This window comes from Periplaneta americana, chromosome 14 (genome assembly GCF_040183065.1).
Source record: "Periplaneta americana isolate PAMFEO1 chromosome 14, P.americana_PAMFEO1_priV1, whole genome shotgun sequence".
In the NCBI taxonomy this organism is placed as follows: Eukaryota; Metazoa; Arthropoda; class Insecta; order Blattodea; family Blattidae; genus Periplaneta; species Periplaneta americana.
The window spans coordinates 92,883,931-92,904,923 of record NC_091130.1 but is presented as its reverse complement, the minus strand read 5'-3'; the positions used below and the strand labels follow the sequence as shown (position 1 = coordinate 92,904,923).

Here is a 20,993-nt window from a genome sequence, read left to right as displayed (position 1 = left end):
TACCTACTCTATAAAAGAGTACCTTACGTACTGTAAATTCAATCTTCACTTCTGCCCGATCCAAAAAGATAAAATTACTCAGAAATGCTATCTACTGTCCGTTCAAGTGGTTTTGTCGCAGGGTTAAAGAAAGGTGGGGGGAATCGCGTGACAGTTAATTACTTAACGAGGCCCTTTTATTTAAGTTATTTTAAAGAGTTGTATAATATTACGTAGACGTCCAATTTCTAACAGAAATTAATGTTTTCAGAAAAGAGCTAAGATAGCCCAGCTACTAGACTTTACAGAGGGGCGAACAAAAACAGGTGGGGGAAACCGGGATGCGACGTAGGCAAACGGACGACAGTATCTGTGCGAAAATATGATTCAATATTGAAAGCTCTTTCGTCACTGGAAAACGCGAACATATTTCTGGAACGTACTATACTCACTAAGTACTGCTTACGCGCCCTCGGCTCTGTGTCGTGAACGGTTGGAAGTTTACTAGTAGAAGGGGTGGGAGTGAAGTACATTCAAAAACTCAGGTACAATAAAAATTGAAGTAAAAATAAAATGATGTCCCTGTATATTCGATTCTCTAACCGTTTCAAATGTAGTCTAAATCTCGTTTCAAATGTAGTCTAAATCTTTTTATCTTTTAGTGGTGTTTTTCAAATTATATATGTATAATACATTTTGTCAAACCTGGCAACCTTTTCATAAAGGGAGCTTAATTATCTAATTAATTAATATTGTATTAATTTACAAAATTTAATATTGAATCATTGTTCCATAGATTAATTTGAAAGTTTAATATTGCTCCGTGTTCGATCCCTTGCCACGACTGTGTTTTTATTAGCGCCTATTATTACATCTTTGCAATGTGAAAGTGTGTTACAGCTTATGCATTTTGTCAAGACACTCGCGATGTGCAGTACGGGAACAACGTTTCCGTGGAGGGGATAAAAGTAGAAGGGAAGGTCGGGCGTGTGTCTACCGAGTTCAAGGCAAAGAGTAACCCTTTCCCTATAATTCGTAAGTAGACTCATCCGATCTCGTGCGCAGCTCTGTAGGAAGAGTGGGGGAGTGTCTGGACATAATGCATGCGCTGTACTCAGAATTGTATGTTTCTTGAACACATACTGCGAAAATTACGTTGCCCTGAAAAAGGGCTGCATTTGAATGTCCATCCCTGATCACATATAACAGACTGACATCTCTAATAGGATTCATGGTAAAAACCTTAGATAATATATAGGCCTACCCAGACTGCTCTGCGTTATAGGCTTTGACGGTAACAACTTTTATCATGTAGGGCTCTGAGTTCTGAATTCACAACTTGCCTAAGTCTGTGTTCATTACACAACGGAGTGGCCATGAAAATTTTAGCTCTCCTTGGCAACGGTTTGTTGTTAATTGATTTGTATCTTGCTTACAAGTTTGATTGACCTTGGAACCGTTGGGTTCTTTCCCTAAGAAGCATACCAATGCGGAAATTAAATACAGCACATATGATCGTGAACTGTTAGCAATTTACAAAAGCCTTAAGTATTTTCGTTGTATGGTTGAAGGATGAAGACTGATTATTGTAACTGGTCATAAACCATTGATTCATGCTTTTAATCAAAGTGCAGACAAAGCTCCGCCTAGGCAGCTCCGTCACTTGGATATCATTAGTCAATTTACGACGCAAATCGTCCACATTAAGGGTGCAGACAACATTGTGACAGACTGTTTGTCAAGTATAGGTGCCATAGACATGCCGACGCTAATATCCGCAGATGAACTCATGGGTGCACAGGCTGCTGATGAAGAACTTCAACATCATCTTCAATCTGATTCGACCAGCTTACAATAACAAATATTCCGCTGACTGAATCAAAGGAAGAAATTTATTGTGATGTTTCGACGCAGGTCATTCGACCTTACATCCCACCTTGTCTTCGCAAGAAAGTTTTCGATAACATTCACAACCTGTCTCACCCTAGTGGTAAAGCAACTAAGAAAGCAACAGCGCAAGTTTGTTTGGCCTAGAATGAATAAAGAAATTATGCTGTGGGCTCGTATGTGTCTTCAGTGTCAGAGAAGTAAAATAAGTCGTCACCACAAAAATGTGCCCCTGCACATTCCCATGCCAAGCGCGAGGTTCGCTCACGTATATATAGATCATTGGTTCGCTTCCAGTTGCCAAGGTTTTCAGTATTGCCTGACAATGATAGAAAGATTCACAAGATGGCCTGAAACGGTCCCGATATCTGAAGTTTCTGCAGAGACTATTGTAGACGCATTCTTTAGGACTTGGATCGCAAGATTCGGCGCACCTGCCACTATTACAACAGACAGGGGCTCGCAATTTGAATCTGCTATTTTTCGAGCGTTTTGTAATCTCATTGGTACTACAAAAATACGCACAACAGCCTTTCATCCCCCTCAAACGGCATGATAGAGCGTTGGCATAGACCATTAAAAGCTGTTATCATGTGTCACACGGGATCTAAATCTTACCAACTGTCCTGCTTGGCTTGCGCTCCAGCATCAAAGAAGATTGTGACGCTTCGCCCGCAGAAATGGTTTATGGAACGACGCTAAGACTCCCGGGAGAGTTTTTCGTCGACGACCAAATCGAACTGTCGCAACGAGCCTTCGCTGAAAAACACAGTTAATGCGCACTGTCAGATCGACCCCCGCTGCTCACCACTGCAACAGAAGAGCTTTTCAGCATAAGACATTATATACGTTTACGCATGTCTTTGTTCGTGTGGCAACTAAAGGATCCCTTGTCCCACCGTATGAAGGACCTTATAGAATTCTTCGTTGGATATCTGACTACGTGTTCGAAGTCGATATTCACGGGAGTTCTAAAACCATTTCCACAGAAAGACTTAAGCCAGCTTTCTATAAAGTTTTCTCCGAAGAAGATGGGAACAAGACCTCAGATCATCAACGACCAAGTCCTTCAAATCCTCCGCCATTCAGAACTTATCCTGGTACCAGAAAAGTTTCGTGACTCAACGTCACTGGGAGGGAAGTACATGTAGGGCTCCGAGTTCTGAATTCACAACTGGCCTACGTCTATGTTCATTACACAACGGAGTGGGCCATGAAAATTTTAGCTCTCCATGGCAACGGTTTGTTGTTAATTGATTTGTATCTTGCTTACGAGAAATAAAACTGTTTCTGAGTTAGATTGACCTTTTACATTGTATTCACACTACAGTCAGGTTTACTATGCTGCTATCTAGTTGTTACATAAGGAGTCACGTCATAACTCCCATTCGAGTTGCATTAGCGACTGTACTGCAATTTCGTGTTCGTTTACGGCGGACGGGGCGGCGATCCTGGCGCTTGTTCTCTTCAAAGTGCAACCGATTTTAACATAAGAATGAGCAATCTATACGTGATCTGGGAAAAACCGTGATTCCACAGATCAACAACAGAGATATATTGCCGAATGGCTTACAGTGACTCCATTCATGAGTGGTGACAATAGAGTAGGCTATATTCATTTTATTGGTCGAGTAGGTCACGTGATACCGGCAGCCAAAAAGCTGATAACAGTGTATTTGTACACATGGTGTTAAGACACGTTTGCTGCGCCATTCTAATGTTTTCTAGTATAAAACATAAGTATCTCATATTGTGGTTTCTCCTCGCTACTTTACAGGTTTATTCCGCCTGCAGTTCATACCGATGCAGGGAAATATGTTCATAAATTTACTTATGTTGTTACGTCAATCCATGTATTGTGGGTCCCTATCCCCAGGGCATGGCGCGTCCTCAGGTTACGGATAGAGGAAACGGCCTCCAGATATGAAGGGTTATATTGAATAAGAAGTCGCGGACAGCCGATAAGGGGTGGTTCTCCAACTTTGGAGGTTGGACGAACAACTCATCACCGTAAAAATATAGTCTGTTACGAAACCCCAACATAAGTCTCGGAATGGGACTGATTCTTTGTTGTGACCATAGCAAAGGAATAAGGTAATAAAATTTTTCATTTGGAATGCCATGAGTCTTTATAGACAGGAAGTTCGTAGCAAAAGAACTAGCTAGATATACAGTAGAATATACTTCGTGAGAGTACAGGAGGTTAGGTTACATGGGAATGGCATATCACAAATAGGAGATTACTTGTATTATGGGGAAGGAAACAATAATCATCAATTAGGAACAAGGTTCTTTATTCATAAAAGAATAAAATCATAAGTAAAAAAAAGTCGAATTTATAAGTAACAGGTTATCGTATTTAATAATTAAGTGTAGATGTTGCGACATCAGAGTTATAAATGTTTACGCCCCTGCAGAAGAGAAGGATGATCATATAAAGGATAGTTTCTATGAGGATGTGGAACACACTTATGTTCAGTTACCTACGTGTAGATAAGAAAATTTTATTGGGGGATTTCGATGCTGAAGTAGGACGGGAGGATATTTTTAGACAGACTGTTGGAAAAAAAAAAGCTTACACGGAACTAGTAATGATAATGGAGTTAGGTTAGTCAATTTTGTCATATCATTAAATTTAATTATTAAAAGTACAACATTTCTGCATAAGGATGTACACAAACACTGGCATACTTGGACTTCTCCAGATGAACTGACACACATTCAAATCGAACATATCAATATAGATAAACGAAGATATACTAGTCTAGTAGATATTCGATTCATCAGATTGGCAGACTGTGATTCTGACCATTACTTAGTAATTGGAAAATTAAAAGAAAGAATAGCAGTAGGCAGCGAGTAGAACAAGTTAATATTAGGCGATAAATATTTCGAAATTAAAAGACGAGAAAACAAAGCACAATTATCAGGTTGAAATTTCAAATAGGTTTGCCGCTTAGGAAGTTCCCACGAAGCTGAGGAGTTAGATATTAATAATAATAATAATAATAATAATAATAATAATAATAATAATAATAATAATAATAATAATAATAAAAGCCGTAAATCCCCAGTGGGGCAAGGCCTCCTGCTTGGGCAGGGGTGGCTCAAGTCTTGACCATCAGAAGAGCCGACCTGATGGTCTATTTACATTCCTAGTTCTTTGTCCTCAATTTCAATAGCACTGGTTGTTGCTCCCGCTCAAATTTGGTTGACTGCGTCTTTCCAACGTGTTCTTTGGCGTCCTATTCTGGTCCACAGTCCTCCTAGCTGCAACTTGAACTCGTCCCCCCATCTGGTTCTCGGTCGTCCACGATTTCTCCAGCCAATTCTTGGATCCCACAGTGTCGCCGTGTGTGCCCATCTGGTAGGATGCATTCGTACCACGTGTCCTCTCCAGCGCCACTTCATCCTATTAGCGAGTGTGACCACGTCCTCTACGCCGCTTCGTCGCCGTACTTCTTCCTTTCTGATTCTGTCCTTCAGGCTTATTCCGGGTATTTTCCTTTCCATTCTTCTTAGGCATCTTCCTAATTTTTACGTCTGTTTCTTGGTGAGTGACCAGGATTGCGCCCCATAAGATATTAATAGCATGTGGAAAATTATCACCATTTAATTCGAGAAAAATTCGTTCCGGCACCGGGAATCGAACCCGGGACCTCTCAGCTCTATGCGCTGAGTGCTCTTTCCAACTGAGCTATGCCGGGACACGATCCACGGTGCCAGCCGAACTCCTCTCGTAATGTTTTACGGCCTTACTACCTGCACTTTAGACAATGTAAGTCAAATATGCAGGAGCGCATATTTAAATGACTTTATGGTCATATTCAACATCAGTTTGTGACAACTGCTAACAGTTAATACATCACATATTCATTATATATGAGGTCTCGCCTACCTCACTGAATATTACACGACTACTATGAAGTAGCCAATGTGTAGCCTATTATAATGAATATGTGATACATGTGGAAAAATATAAAAATTTCAGTTGAGCAGAGCAGAGGTTATTATGAAACTAAGGGAAAGGGACCATGATTTGATGAAAATTGCTTTCTGGTAGTAGAAAGAAAGATCTGAGGCAAAAAGACCTTTGAAGGGGCCGAGACGTAGATGGTAGGATAATATTATAATGGATTTGAGGAAGGTGGAATATGATGCTAGGGACTGGATTAATCTTGCTCAGGATAGGAAGCGATAGCGGCTTATGTAAGGGTTCTCTGAAAGCCATTTGTAAGGATGTAAGTATGTAAATTATTACGTTAATATGCCTGGTTGTGCAGTTGTAGGTTGCAACAATTCAGCCAAGACAGATAGATTTATTCATTCCATAATATTCTTACGGTTGCTTTACAGCTGGAATAAAGAACATGTCCAGTTCTTATACTTAGTATAAAATATACAGAATTACTGCCTTCACGGTGTAGTCGAGGAAGGGCGTCACTCCGGTACGTTTTTCTGCTATCTGGGAGTGCCCTGCTCCTTTAATTTTACTTTTAAAAATAATGAAAGTCGTCTTACTCAAATTTTTAATGGTACAGTGTTACCATATAAACTTAGTTCATTAATTTGACTCATTAATATACCAAACTGCAAAGTCATTCTGGGAGATATCGACACTTTTAAGAAAAGTAGCCATTGCGAGCACTGTTCCTAGTGAAAACAGTTCGAACCAAATGAGATTCGTGTTGACTGCGTTTGCAATCTGTGTGTTGAATCTCGTGTTTTCAACTTATGTTTTGCGTTCACAGAAGGCAATAAACACAATAAATGTGAGTTACACATTTCTTTTCGGTCATGGAATATAATACACCATATTTAGTTTATTGTAATTTGATTGGACATGCGTGACAATAGCAGAAGCACAAGTTATTGTATGTATGTATGTATGTATGTATGTATGTATGTATGTATGTATGTATGTATGTATGTATGTATGTATGTATGTATGTATGTAAGTTTATATATTTTAGTAAAAGCGCTAAAGTGATTATCGTACAAAAATTATCTTTGTTTCGGGTTTGCTTTCGTCTTTTGAATGAAGGAGTAACTCGGAGAGATTCGACACTGTGTTTTGGGGAGATCTCGAGATTTGTCGATTTCGATTATGGTCCTTCTTAGAAGATCTGAGTGGCTGTCTCTGTCAAAAGTTATGTATATTTTTTCTTAAGAGAGTTCGCAATCCTGCACAGAGCTTTTTAATGCCACTTTGTTGATCTGTTTTTCTCTCTGTGTGTCTGTCTGTCTCGATGTATGAAACTAATCATCTTCCATTGAACGTACCTTAATTAAATTTAATATTTTAATTATCACTGATATCGGACAAATAGGAAAAGTCACAATTCTCGATACAAACATGGCAGTTCGGCATATCCTTCGCCTTGATTCTGAAAGCTATATGGATTAACAATTAATGACGTAAGAGAAATGGCATCCTGACGTACTGTAGGATAAAATGTTTGAGTACGACCTGGTTCTAGCCGAAAATTGATGCGAAATTCGCGTTGAAGAAAACATTACCACTCCCCAAGAACACCACAGACACTATCTGCGCCTACTTCCTCACCCACTCATACTTTGAGGAACTGTCACCAGTTCCGCTGCTAACACTTCATTTAGTGGGGTAAAAAAACTTCAAGACTAAGACGTAATAACGTTTGAAAACTATAGGAAACAGCTGAAGGATATTAAACAGCAAATATAAGTTAGGCTTTTCCACACATGGAAGCCATCTAGGCCTAATGCTCGGCGTGTATGGAGAGGAATCTAGTTCATCAATCTGGACAATCCAAATAAAACCTACTGTGCCGCGTATAGTGGGTATTACTACGACGACAATGCTACAGGACTTCGATTTCAGTGTGTTGAAGAATGCTAAAAATGGTTTCACGAGGCATGAGTGGAAAATGCCACCGATGAAAAATTCACATATGAACAACGTGAGTAAGAGTATTATACGTATAATATTTAGGTTATATTTTAGGAGCAAAATTTGTGTTGTAAATGTCAGGTTTAAAGTGTTTTTCTATGTTTGTCATACTATGTCGAAATGACTTCGGCATCGATATTATATATATATATATATATATATATATATATATATATATAATGATCATATTGGGATCAGATATGTGAAATGTACTGGAAACATATGCATACATATTAAGGGAAAAATAAGAATTTGCATAAATTGGACCCAAAATTAGCATATTTCCTTAGCGTGCCGAGATGTCCCTATACGACCCTAATACACATTTTATTTTATTAATAAAACAACTCTATTGTTGTAAAATAAATAGAAAAAAATGTCGCAAATTATTTTTAAAACATTAGTAAAAAAAACCAACAACACGTAAGCAAAATCACGCACTGAAAAAGTTCTATCATAGACTGCTATCACCATGTTTTTGGCCTCAAGATGGACGCGAGCAACCGCTTCAATTTGAGTCTCGTCATGTCTTCTGTGTATCTGGCTATTGCTGATGATAATGAAGGATACTAATAGTAGTACATGGACATATCGTTAGTTGTACAATTGCAATTATATAGACTAACGTTCAGGTAACCTTCATGATATAATATAACAGAATACGATTTTAGAACGGAAAAACCTTAGGCTGGAGAACGAATGTTATTATTTTTTAACGAAGTTTATTATTTTTTAATATCTTCAGTTCAAAAAAACCTTTCGTTTCTTCGTAAATATGGTTAAGGTGCGCGGGGAGATAATTTGGGCCACACACCAAGTTGAATACGGATTACAGCGATGCGGAGTCAACTAGTAGAGCGAGTATCGATCGATCCGAGCAAAGTCGTCGTTATGCAGCTTACAGTGCATCTCAGGATGGATACGCTCCTCTACTATCTGACTTGATTTGTTGTGTTTCTTTGCCTCTTTCAAGGAGATGGTATAAATTTAGTTAGTTATTCCACTACCTCTGATTGAGGTTCTGGCTGATATGTAATAATAATCCGTGGCGTCACAGCCCTTGAAGGTCCCAGACCGACCAGCCGGTTGCTTGTCTCACGTTCACATGCCGAAGCAGAGGTGCACGATCATCCAAACAGCATGAAGGTATCGTGTGATTAGCACGATGACCCCCCCCCCCGCCGTTATAGCTGCCTTTCGCAACCGGATTTCGCTACTTATCGTAGTTCCCCAAGTCCATCATGATATTGCGCGGGCACCGGTCCCACACACTGGCAGAAATTTCATGAGAAAATTTGTTCCCCCATGAGGACTCGAGCCAGCGTGGAGTCCGTAACGCAGGTTCTAGCCTGGATGTCTCAGACCACGGCGCTACGACGTGGGACATCTGGCTGATACGTACGTTACATCTATTAACAGGCAATACATCTCGTTTGACAATATGTGTCAGAGGAAGAAGAACTATTTGTATACATCTAAAGTCTGATTAATATAATATGCCTATTTATTCAGCGATGTATGCAATGGAGGGGGAAAGGAACTGGTCACTGCACCTCATTATCTCGTGACCTAGTTGCCTCAAGAGTGATGCCTTGTTGGTATCACTTGTGGGATCCAAACCTGTCTTCGACAGTTGACTAAACAACCTTCCATAATATGAATTTGATTCTAAGACTTTCAGATGTAAGTATCCTTATGACCCTAGTGAAGAACATTTTCCCCCTAATATATATTTTATGATAAGCTTTCATCTTTCTGTCATAGGAGAATTGTGGAAATCTGGCAGGAACAATGAGGGAACCCCTACGACAATAGTGGGATCTTGTATCCAGATCAGATTTTTTGACAGTAGACTAGATCACAAAACTTCTCAACCGAATAATAATAGGCATTTCCCATATTTATTTTGAGTTTCATTTCCTCCCGAGTATCATTTATATTTGTTACTCTTGCTCCAAGATATTTGAATTTTTCCACCTCTTCGAAGGATAAATCTCCAATTTTTTATGTTTCCATTTCGTACAATATTCTGGTCACGAGACATAATCATATACTTTGTCTTTTCGGGATTTACTTTCAAACCTATCGCTTTACATGCATCAAGTAAAATTTTCGTGTTTCCCCTAATCGTTTGCGAATTTTCTCCTAAATATTCACGTTATCCGCATAGACAAGAATCTGATGTAACCCGTTCAATTCCAAACTATGTCTGTTATCCTGAACTTTCCTAATGGCAAATTCCAGACCGAAGTTAAAAAGCAAAGGTGATAGTGCATCTCCTTGCTTTAGCCTGCAGTGAATTGGAAGATAGAAACTGGCCTATACGAACTCTGCTGTAAGTTTCACTACGACACATTTTGATTAATCGAACTAGTTTCTTCGGAATACCAAAATCAATAAGAATATTATATAAAACTCCTCTCTTAACTGAGTCATATGCCGTTTTGAAATCTATGACTAACTGATGTACCGTAGTTTCCCCTAACTATGGTCCACATTTGTCAGATTTTTCTTTGTATATTCAGTACTATTTATCCAGATTAAGTGAAATTTTGGATTCGGACTCTTATAAGTGTATATTAAATAAAAATTGACATATGTGTCTGAAATTATTTAATTACAAGTGTTGCAAAAATAAGCATTGGTACATAGTTGTATTCTGAGCTGCCCAACTATGGTCCACTCATATATTCATGCTTGAAAGCTTGAATGGACTATAGCTGGAGCTGTAATTATTCGTAAATCAATACATTACGTTTCTAATTTAAGGGTAGAAACATAATCTAGCACAGAAATATTAAAAATAAATGAAAAGTACATAAAAAAAACGGGCCACCTAAATTTTCAATTTTTTTATGAGGCGATAATCACAAAATCCTTTATGAAATGAAGAAAACATTGCTTCCCAGAAAAAAAAAAAACACTTACAAATTATATAAATTTTCTTCCAAATGTTCAACTGATTTTGTGGCCACACAGATGTTGGTAATAGCGAGTATTGCCTCCCCGTGACTGTATGACTGTTACCATTCGCCGATTCAACCCTTCGATCAGATTCTGGATGTCAGTCTGGTCGATTCTATTCCATTCTTTACTTAGAACATTTCGGAGCTGCTGTAAGTTGCTGTGAGGAGTTAGACGACTTCTAAACTCGCTTCCCTAGCATTTCCCACATATGTTCAATATGGTTTATGTCAGGACTTCTTGCTGGCCATGTCATCCTATTCAATCCAATGTCGTGAAGGAACTCATCCGCAATTCTTGTAGCATGAGGGCAAGCATTCTCATGCATTAACAGGAACTTTCCACCAATAGGCTAAGTCAAAGCACCTCCATTAATGAACACAAGTTCTGTGTGAGCTTCAAACGAAATGCCACCCCATACCATTATTGATCCACCTTGAAAACTGACACGTGAACTGAAGTTACATGAAGAAAAACGTCCTCCTTCTCCACACTCTTTCACGTCCATCTGTAAAGTAAATCTCGCTTCATCTATGAAGAGCAGTCGTCGCCACTCCCCCAGGTTCCAATTAGCATGATTGTGAGCAAAACGTAATCGTTCATCCTGATGTTGCTGGAGCAATTCTGGGCCTTTAGCTGGTCTTCTGGAATCAGCCCACATTCATCCAGACGTTCTCTTACAGTTCTCTCACATACATGAACTTGTCTTATGTTCTGAAAGGTTCTTTGGTCTCAATAGCTGTGGAATTGCGATTTCTTAATGTGTTTAGGACAATAAAATGGTCGTCACGAGCCGAAGTTACTCGTTTTCTCCCTGAACCGGGTCTCCTGGAATAATCTCCTGTCTCTCTAAAGCGATGGTACACTCGTTGTACGGTCGATCGAGGAATCCCGAGAACTGCAGCCACATAACGCTGACTATTCCAACCTTCTATCAATGCAACCACTTTTGCTGAATCGGTAGGACTTAGTGACATTTGTATACAATGAAGTACTCAAATACTGCCTCAAAAGAGCTTACCAGTCTGTAAACATCTTCAGCCTATCTCGAAATGAGTCCGAGAAGTTTACACACAATATTACAATAAGAACGAATCTTCTTTTCAGATCATTGTTGGCTATTACGTATTCAGTATTACATTGTTACGTATCACAAAATAAATGAATAACTAAATGAACCTCAGCACACCTACAATTATTTTAAAAAATCCTACAATTTAAAAAAATTTAAGGAAAATGTAGTTGGTCCGGTTTTTCCGCAGGTGAGTGGATATTGAAGAACAAAAGTACGGTATCAAAATAAACACATTCTTAGCAAAATATTATGCACATAAATTCACTGATAATGTTTAATTATCGTACTGAGAACTACATTCATTAGGCTTATTTCGATTCTTTGAATCCCCACTTCTCTTGTAAATCTGAAATTGAAAATAGATCTCCCTTTTTCGAGACGCATTTGGGGGTCTTTAATTTGTTTTTTTATTATGTTTTCCTTCCTATAGAATAAAATGTTTTCCATTTCTCGCCACCTCAGTAATTTCCGCTTCTTACTATACATGAAACAACAGCTCCATTGTTCTTCACTTCCAAAACTTTCCCTGGCCACAATTCCTCCTCATAAGTAACTACCATATAACTATGTGCCTTTAGCATTAATTTAACAGATTTCGTCTTCTTTTCCATATCTGACTCACTGTAAATATGGAGAGAATACCGGAAACATCATAATCTGTATCCAATTCAATTTCATCGCTCTCATAGTCACTTACAGGGACGGTTGTTTTCCTTCTACCCTGAAGTTTTCGTTTTACCGGACCATCATTCGTGCTAGTAATATTGATGCTGGAACAGGCTGTTTCTTTGTTTACTTGACTATGTATAATGTTAAATGGTGTTTTAGAAAATACTGAGATGCCTTATTTTCAGAAGTACGAGTAAATAATCACATTGATCACATTTTATTGAAACAAATATTTCAAAATGAAATACAACTATGGTCCACGAAAAATTGTGGTACATAGTTGAGGACTGACTTGTAGCCTTGAGGTTAAACATTTTTCACGCAGAGTCGTTAACCTCTGCTAGTGTAATTATTACGTGAAAGTAAACACTATACAGAGTGTTTCAAAAATAAAGGGCATAATTTCAGATATGTATTCCCCATATGTAGACAATACAAAAAGTTCATTACAACATGTGTCCGGAAATGTTTGGTTTCCGAGTTATGACCTTCAAAACAGTGATATTCACCGGAACGTTTTTCTTCCCGCAGGTATGTGTCGTGACAGAAGATATAAAAAAGAGGACACTCTGAAAGTTAATTCCGAGACGAAGGATACATTGAGTGTTGTGTTTGGCGTCGTACTGTGCGACAGGTACTCAAATCAGGTGGCAGAAGTGCACTTCATGTACTGTAAGGCGGACGGCAATGCTGCGCTGGATCATCGTTCGAACCAGGAGAAGTACCCTGATCGACGGATAGGTAGAGGTGGCCCAATTGCTTGGCCTCCACGCTCTCCTGATTTGAACCCTATCGATTTCTATTTGTGGGGCTATTTAAAATCATTGATGTATTCGTCTCCGGTGCCTGATTTGGAATCCTTTCGGAATAGAATTGTGGCAGATTGTGAGGAAATACGCAATACTCCTGGAATTTGGGATCGTGTTCGCAGGGCCATTAGACATCGATATGAGGGCTGTATTCAAGCAGGAGGTGGACATTATGAACATCTGCTGTAAAGGCAACTAACTGCGGAAAGAAAACCTTTCCGGTGAATTTCAATGTTGTGAAGGCCATAACTCGGAAATGAAGCATTTCCGGACACATGTTGTAATGAACTATTTTGATTGTCTACATGTGGGAAATACATACCTGAAATTATGCCCGGATTTTTTAAACACTCTGTATAGCCAGGTTTAATTGTACAAAAAATCATATATCTATAACGTACCAGTTCTACAGAGGAGAGGTTAATAAAACAGACAATCACAAAATGAATGATTTCGTGTCTTCACACATTCATTAGAACGATGCACACTGACCTTGTTAAGCATCCCTATCATTGCCACGTGTAATGGTAGATAGAAGCATCTATGGGGAACATAATTCCATCACATTGGCGCCTTAAATGACAAACACCAAACTCTTGGGGGACAAAGTAGTACATAATGCGTTTTGGACCATAGTTGGGTGCCTGGACCATAGTTATGGGAAATTACGGTACTGTACTCTTATACTCCCATTTTTTCTCCAATACCTGTCGAATACAAAAAAATCTGATCAATAGTCGATCTATTACGCCTAAAACCACACTGATGATCCCCAATAATTTCATCTACATACGGAGTTAATCTTCTCAAAACGATATTCGACAAAATTTTGTAGGGCGTCAACAAAAGTGATATTCTTCGAAAGTTACTAAGTTAGTCTTATCCTCCTTCTTAAAAGTAGGTATGATTATGGACTCCTTCCAGTGTTCTGGTACAATTTCCTTTTCCCAAATAGCAAGTACAAGTTTATAAATTTTACTAGATAATGCGCTTCCACCCTCTAGCACTATTTCTGCTGGAATTTGATCAATACCTGGAGACTTGTACTTTTTTCAGATTTTCTATCGCAATTTCGATTTCAGGAAGAGGGTTCGGGTATAAATGGCTCAGCAGTTTGTATTTCAATTTCGTTCTGATCATTTCTATTTGGCCTATGTATATTTAGTAGCTGTCCAAAATACTTTTTCCATCTGTTTAGGATTGACTGAGAATCTGCAAGCAAGTCACCATTCTCACCCTTGATCACGTTTACCCTAGCCTGATATCCGTTTTTAAATTCCTTTATACCTTCATAAAAATTTCGAATGTTTTTATTCTTACTATTTGTTTCTACCTCATTCAGTTTTCCCTTCAAGTAAACCCTTTTTTCTTCCTAAGTGTACGACTTGCTTCCCGTCTTTCATTGAAATAATTCTGTCTATTCTCCTCAATTGGATCCTGTAAGAATTTCAATTTTGCCTGTTTCCTTCTGTCTACTAAATTGGAACAATCTCCAACAAACCCTGGTTTATTTTTCTTAGTTTCATAATAACCTATGCTCTGCACAGCTGCAATTTTGATATTATCTCGGATATTCTTCCACACACAATTAACATCCAACTCTTCAACTTCGTCGGAAGTTGCTAATGCACAAAACCTATTTGAAATTTCGGACTGATAACGCGTTCCTTACGTTCCTCGCTCTTTAATTGAATATTGAATCTATTAATATTAGCTTGTTGCTCTACTCGCTTGGCTACTGATAGTCTTTCTCTTAATTATCCAATTACCAAATAATGGTCAGAATTACAGTCTGCTCCCTGAACGTTCGAATGTCTGCTAAACTAGTATATCTTCGTTTATCTCTCAAGATTTGATCTATTTGGTCCTGTGTCAATCCGTCTGGAGAAGTTCAAGTATATTTATGTATATCCTTATGGGGGAATGTTGTACTTTTGACAATTAAATTTTTTGATGTCGCAAAGTTGACGAACCTAACTCTATTGCCATTACTAGTTACGTGTAGGCCCTCTTTTCCAGTAGTTGGTTTAAAAATATCCTTGCGTCTTACTTTAGCGTTGAAATCCCCCAATAAAACTTTCATGTGATATCTAGGTAACTGATCAAATGTCTGTTCCAATTTCTCATAGAAGCTATCCTTTATATGGTCGTCTTTCTCTTCTGTAGGGGCTTGAGCATTTATAACTATGATATCGCACCATCTACCCTTAAGTACTAAATACGATAACCTATCACTGCTAAATTCGACCTGTTTTACTGGTGATTTTATTCGTTTATGAACAAAGAATCCCGTTCCTAATTGGTGATTACTGTTTCCTTCACCATAATACAACAAGTAATCTCCTATTTGTGATATGCCATTCCCATCTAACCTAATCTATTGTACTCCCACGAAGTCTATTCTATATCTAGCTAGTTCTTTTGCTACTAATGTTACCCCTCCTGTTCTATAAAGACTAGTTACGTTCCAAGTACCAAATCTCATAACCTTATTCCTTTGCTGTGGTCATGCCGGAAAATCAGTCCCATTCCGAGGCTTATTGCTTGGCTTCGTAACAAGCTGTTTCTTTACGGTGATGGTTTGTTAGCCCTTCGCCCAACCCCCAAGCTGGAGAACACCCTTATCGGCTGTCCACGACTGTTTATTCAATATATTTGCAGTTACCCTCCATATCTGGAGGCCATCTCCTCTATCCGCAACCTGAGGACGAGCCATGCCGTGGTGATAGGAACCCACAATACATGGCGAAATTCAATTACTGTACAATAATAATCGCCTTTGAAATAATCACCTGTGGATCTGGCCTACTAATGACTAGTTATCTCCTTTAACAGCTCGGATATGGGCGGTTAGAGATTACCGTCGTTAACCTCCTATTTAAGTTCTAACCAAGGTCGATGCATTGTAAAAATGCTTAACCAGGGATTAGGTGGCAATTTTAACCGGTGGTGACACTAATCGCCGTTGATGCACGTGAGCATAAGAGTTTAAGTTTCACAGGATACGTTTTCTAAGGATAGGCTACGCAGCGAAAATCAACTCAAAGATTTCAGGTCTGGATAGTCCAAATTTAGAACGTCTGTCTTCCATACCGAAAGTTTTGGGCTCAACTCCCGGATACTCCACACGGAACTTGTGATGTACAAAATCATATTGGAGTTGTTTTCAACGGAACACTGCCGCTCCCTATGCCATCACTCAGCGATTTCTCTATTCACTATCACACAAAACATTGAACAAGTATAACTATACTTGCACTGCAGTATACTCTTGGTATGATCTCTCAATATTTTTTTCAATCAAGAGTAAAGTTGTGATTTTTATGTAGTACCATATAGGAAAATATGTAGATGTTCATGCATAAGAAGTTTTGTGAAACACTATGTACTGACTACACTATATTCTCACTGATGTATTGGCAATAATAGGTTTGTTCCAGCACGGTTCGGAATCGATTCTGAACTGCCTGCTCACGCACAGTAGCCCAATGAGTGTTCCAACAAGACTAGAACCGACTTCGAACCGATACTGAATTCCCAGGTCCTTGTTCCAACGTGCTTCAAAACCCGTTCGGAACAAGTGAAATTGGTTCTCGATAAAGAGCATAACTGGGAATTCTGTCCTATTGATGCTTGCATAAATGGTTTAATCTGGTTATGATTAAAATGATTCGGACTAGGCAGGTTAAAAAAATAGTCAATCTTGAGTTATTTGGTAGGTGATAGTGATATATTTTACGACTAATTAAGTTACGAAGATGAATGTAATTTTAATATGAGAAGAAACTAAAATGTGGCTCAGTGAAACTTACAGCAGAGTCCGTATAGGCCAGTTTGTATCTGATGCTTTTCCAATTCAGTACGGGCTAAAGCAAGGAGATGCACTATCACCTTTACTTTTTAACTTCGGTCTGGAATATGCCATTAGGAAAGTTCAGGATAACAGACAGGTTTGGAATTGAACGGGTTACATCAGTTTCTTGTCTATGTGGATGACGTGAATATGTTAGGAGAAAATCCACAAACAATTAGGGAAAACACGGAAATTTTACTTATGCAAGTAAAGCGATAGGTTTGAAAACAAATCCCGTAAAGACAAAGTACGGTATATGATTCCGTGACCAGAATATTATACGAAATGGAAACATAAAAATTGGAGATTTATCCTTCGAAGAGGTGGAAAAATTCAAATATCTTGGAGCATCAGTAACAAATGAACAGTCCACTGCAAGAATGATGGATGTCATTTGGAATGCATTTTGCAGGAGAAGCAATTGAACGTTTGAAATACTTAGCGCTCAAAGCTTAACTGTGAATTTCCGATCATTACTGGACAATGACTATCAGTTTTAATGCTATATAACTCTGTATGTAGCTACATTCTATATGTCTTAAGCTATCCATTGACAGTCTTGGTTCATTTTCGACAAGAAAGTGACATCCATCATTCTTGCAGTGGACTCTTCAAATACATAATAATAATAATAATAATAATAATAATAATAATAATAATAATAATAATAATGATTTATTTTAGCTGGCAGAGTTAAGGCCGTAAGGCCTTCTCTTCCACACAACCAGCAAATGACACTCGGGAGGAAATTAAACGCAGAATAAATACGGGAAATGCCTGTTATTACTCGGTTGAGAAGCTTTTGTCATCTAGTCTGCTGTCAAAAAATCTGAAAGTTAGAATTTATAAAACAGTTATATTACGGTTGCTCTGTATGGTTGTGAAAACTTGGACTCTAACTTTGAGAGAGGAACAGAGATTAAGGGTATTTGAGAATAACATTCTTAGGAAAATATTTGGGGCTAAGAGGGATGAAGTTACAGGAGAATGGAGAAAGTTACACAACGCAGACTGCAAGCATTGTATTCTTTACCTGACATAATTTGGAACATTAAATCAGACGTTTGAGATGGGCAGGGCATGTTGCACGTACGGGCGAATCCAGAAATACGTCATATAGAGTGTTAGTTGGGAGCCCGGAGGGAAAAAGAGCTTTGGGGAGGTCTAGACGTAGATGGGAGGATAATATTAAAATGGATTTGAGGGAGGTGGGATATGATGATAGAAACTTGATTAATATTGCACAGGATAGGGGCCAATGGAGGGGTTATGTGAGGGCGGCAATGAACCTGCGGGTTCCTTAAAAGTCATTTGTAAATTGTAAGAAGAAACTCCGAAGACCTTGAAAGAACAGTTCAACAAACGTTCCAACAACGTAAAATCCCGTACTAGTTCTAACTCGTACGTGACTGGCGCATGCGTCGAAAGAAGTTCGGTATTAGTTCGGAACGAGTTCTGAATTGCTTGCTGAAACAAACCTAATGTCTCAGTCAAACTTGGGAATTATTAAGATGACGTCAGTAAAAAGCATGACACGATTCATCATCGCTCACTCACTACATTTTTGGGCTATCCTCAAGCCGGATTATAAAATAAGTTGCCATAACGTCAGTACGCGAAATCCAACGATAAATGAACATGATTACTAAACACTAAATACATACTAAATACATAAGACTCATATGTGATAATTTGTTTCAAAGGAATTCTCAAGAATGCAAGTAAAAGTGAAGTCTTACAAAGGTGATCATGGTGACTGCATTCTAATTGGTTACAAGAATAAGTTATCCAAGTGCATCTACACGTGAGATGAAAACGAGCACATAAGTTATGGAGAAAAATGACAAGTGAAATTTTCGTTACGAGTGAATGATACATTTACCTGAAGACTTTCATATTTTATGATCGATGCAGGTTAAACTACGAACTTGTGATAACCGCGAGGAAAGTTACGAACGTTTATGTATGAATCAAGTAGCCTAAACGCAGTGACAAATTAATCATATGCAATATAAGTAGCTAAAAAGGTCCAAACAAGGTAAGTAAGTGTCCATGAACAGTGAAATTAATACAACTGACTTCTATGGATCTCAACTCAAGTGCAGTTTTACTCTATTAATCAACGCATCAAGGAGTCTTCGGTTCGAAGACGACGGCAACCGAGCTGCAGCGCTAAACTGCGATTCGTTGCGTCAGGTATTCTGCATGGCAACCGATTTCCTATCCATACTCATCCACTGATCCTGTCATATCGTTAACAAATAAGAATGGCAGAAGATAAAGTGAAGAAATTAACTATAGCTCATAGAGCAGTAAAGTCTGCTTTCACACGATTACAACGAATCATGAATAATTATGATAATGACCCACAACCTACTCAGCTAGAAGTGAGGTTACAATTTTTTGGAATCGAACTGGAGTAAGTTTAATGAGATACAACTAGCCTTAGAATCAATACGTTAAGGGAGTACAGAAACAGAGAAAGGCGAATGAGAACAGATCGAAGAGAGGTGTATCAGGTTATCTGTTTTTTGCAATGCAAATTAAAGTGTATACAAGCAAGTTATGTTAACAAAGAAAAGACATATACTACAGTAAAGCTTTCGCAGTTATCCATTCCAAATTTCACTGGTCACCTACAACCAATGGCTAGTTTTAAAGAAACGTTTTTGTTACGTGTTGGTAACAATGTCAACATATCTCAAGTTCAGAAATTTCACTACCTGCAATCTGTCATTCAAAATGAAGATAACAAAATAATTAAACACTTTCGAATTGCTGAAGAAGGATTAGATATTGCATGGGAATTATTACTTGAAAAATATGAGAATGAAAGATTAATTGTAATACACACATTGATAACATAATGAAGTTGCCTTACATAATTAATGAAAATCCTGTACACTTTCGACAGATGGTAGATGTAACCCTAAATCATATATACCCTACCCAGATTGCTGGGCCTTATAAGCTCTGACGGAAACAACTTTTGTCAGATTTACTATCTTGCAATCTAGTTGTTACATGAGTCATTCCATGTCAAATCGAACACCTACGAAACATGACAACTTAGTATTTGCTCCATTTTTTATATATTCTATTGATTAAATTAAATAACCCTGGTGTAATTTTTTCGGGCTGACACAATTATTTAGTCATTTATTAAATGTTACTTTTTCCGTAAATTACGATGCAACGTATTATGAAAATGGTTATACTGAAGATTCTATAAACCGTAGAAATTTCGTATTCTTATCATTTTAAAGTGCAATAATTGCAGTATTATATACTAATTTTTAGTGTCCAATCAAAATATAAAATGGGCCCCTTTTAGGGGGTTATATTTTTAAAATACGTTTTTATAAATCAGGGACTTACTTCTAAAAAGGGGGAAAAAATATCATTTTATTCTTTGAAATGTTTTACGTAGAACTGCGTTGGTTTTTGAATGCTATTCGAATAAGAAGTCGCTGTGCAAATAATTTACTGATGGTGTGCTCGGGTGGGAAGGATCGGATTGAGTGAGACCGAGCGCCGGAGCATGCAGCTGCGATAGCCGCAGCGAGAGTGAGTAATACATTATCACTGGTGCAGTGTCACTTTACGTAAATAAACAGATAACCTCTAGTTCTAATAGCACGTAATGTCCCTTCAACACTTAGCACTTTCCCTTTAATTTATCTAACAATAATTCCTAAGTCTTTCGGAGTAGGTATCGTGTTGTGTAGTGTGCATGTCAAATCAAACACTTGTATACGAAACGTGACCATTTAGTATTTGCTTAAATCTTCTAAAATATGTTCTGCAAATCAAAATAAGAGGTCTGTC

The 20,993-nt window shown here is 38.2% G+C and overlaps 1 protein-coding gene and 1 non-coding gene across 2 annotated transcripts in view; both read right to left on the bottom strand.

Annotated features, from left to right (window-relative positions):
• Gprk1 (G protein-coupled receptor kinase 1) overlaps positions 1 to 20,993 on the bottom strand; it is an 881,497-nt gene that overhangs the window by 375,779 nt on the left and 484,725 nt on the right. The gene's annotated exons all lie outside the window — the stretch shown is intronic.
• On the bottom strand, positions 5,498 to 5,574 carry TRNAY-AUA (transfer RNA tyrosine (anticodon AUA)). Its single transcript has one exon. It is a non-coding gene; the product is annotated as a tRNA-Tyr (tRNA).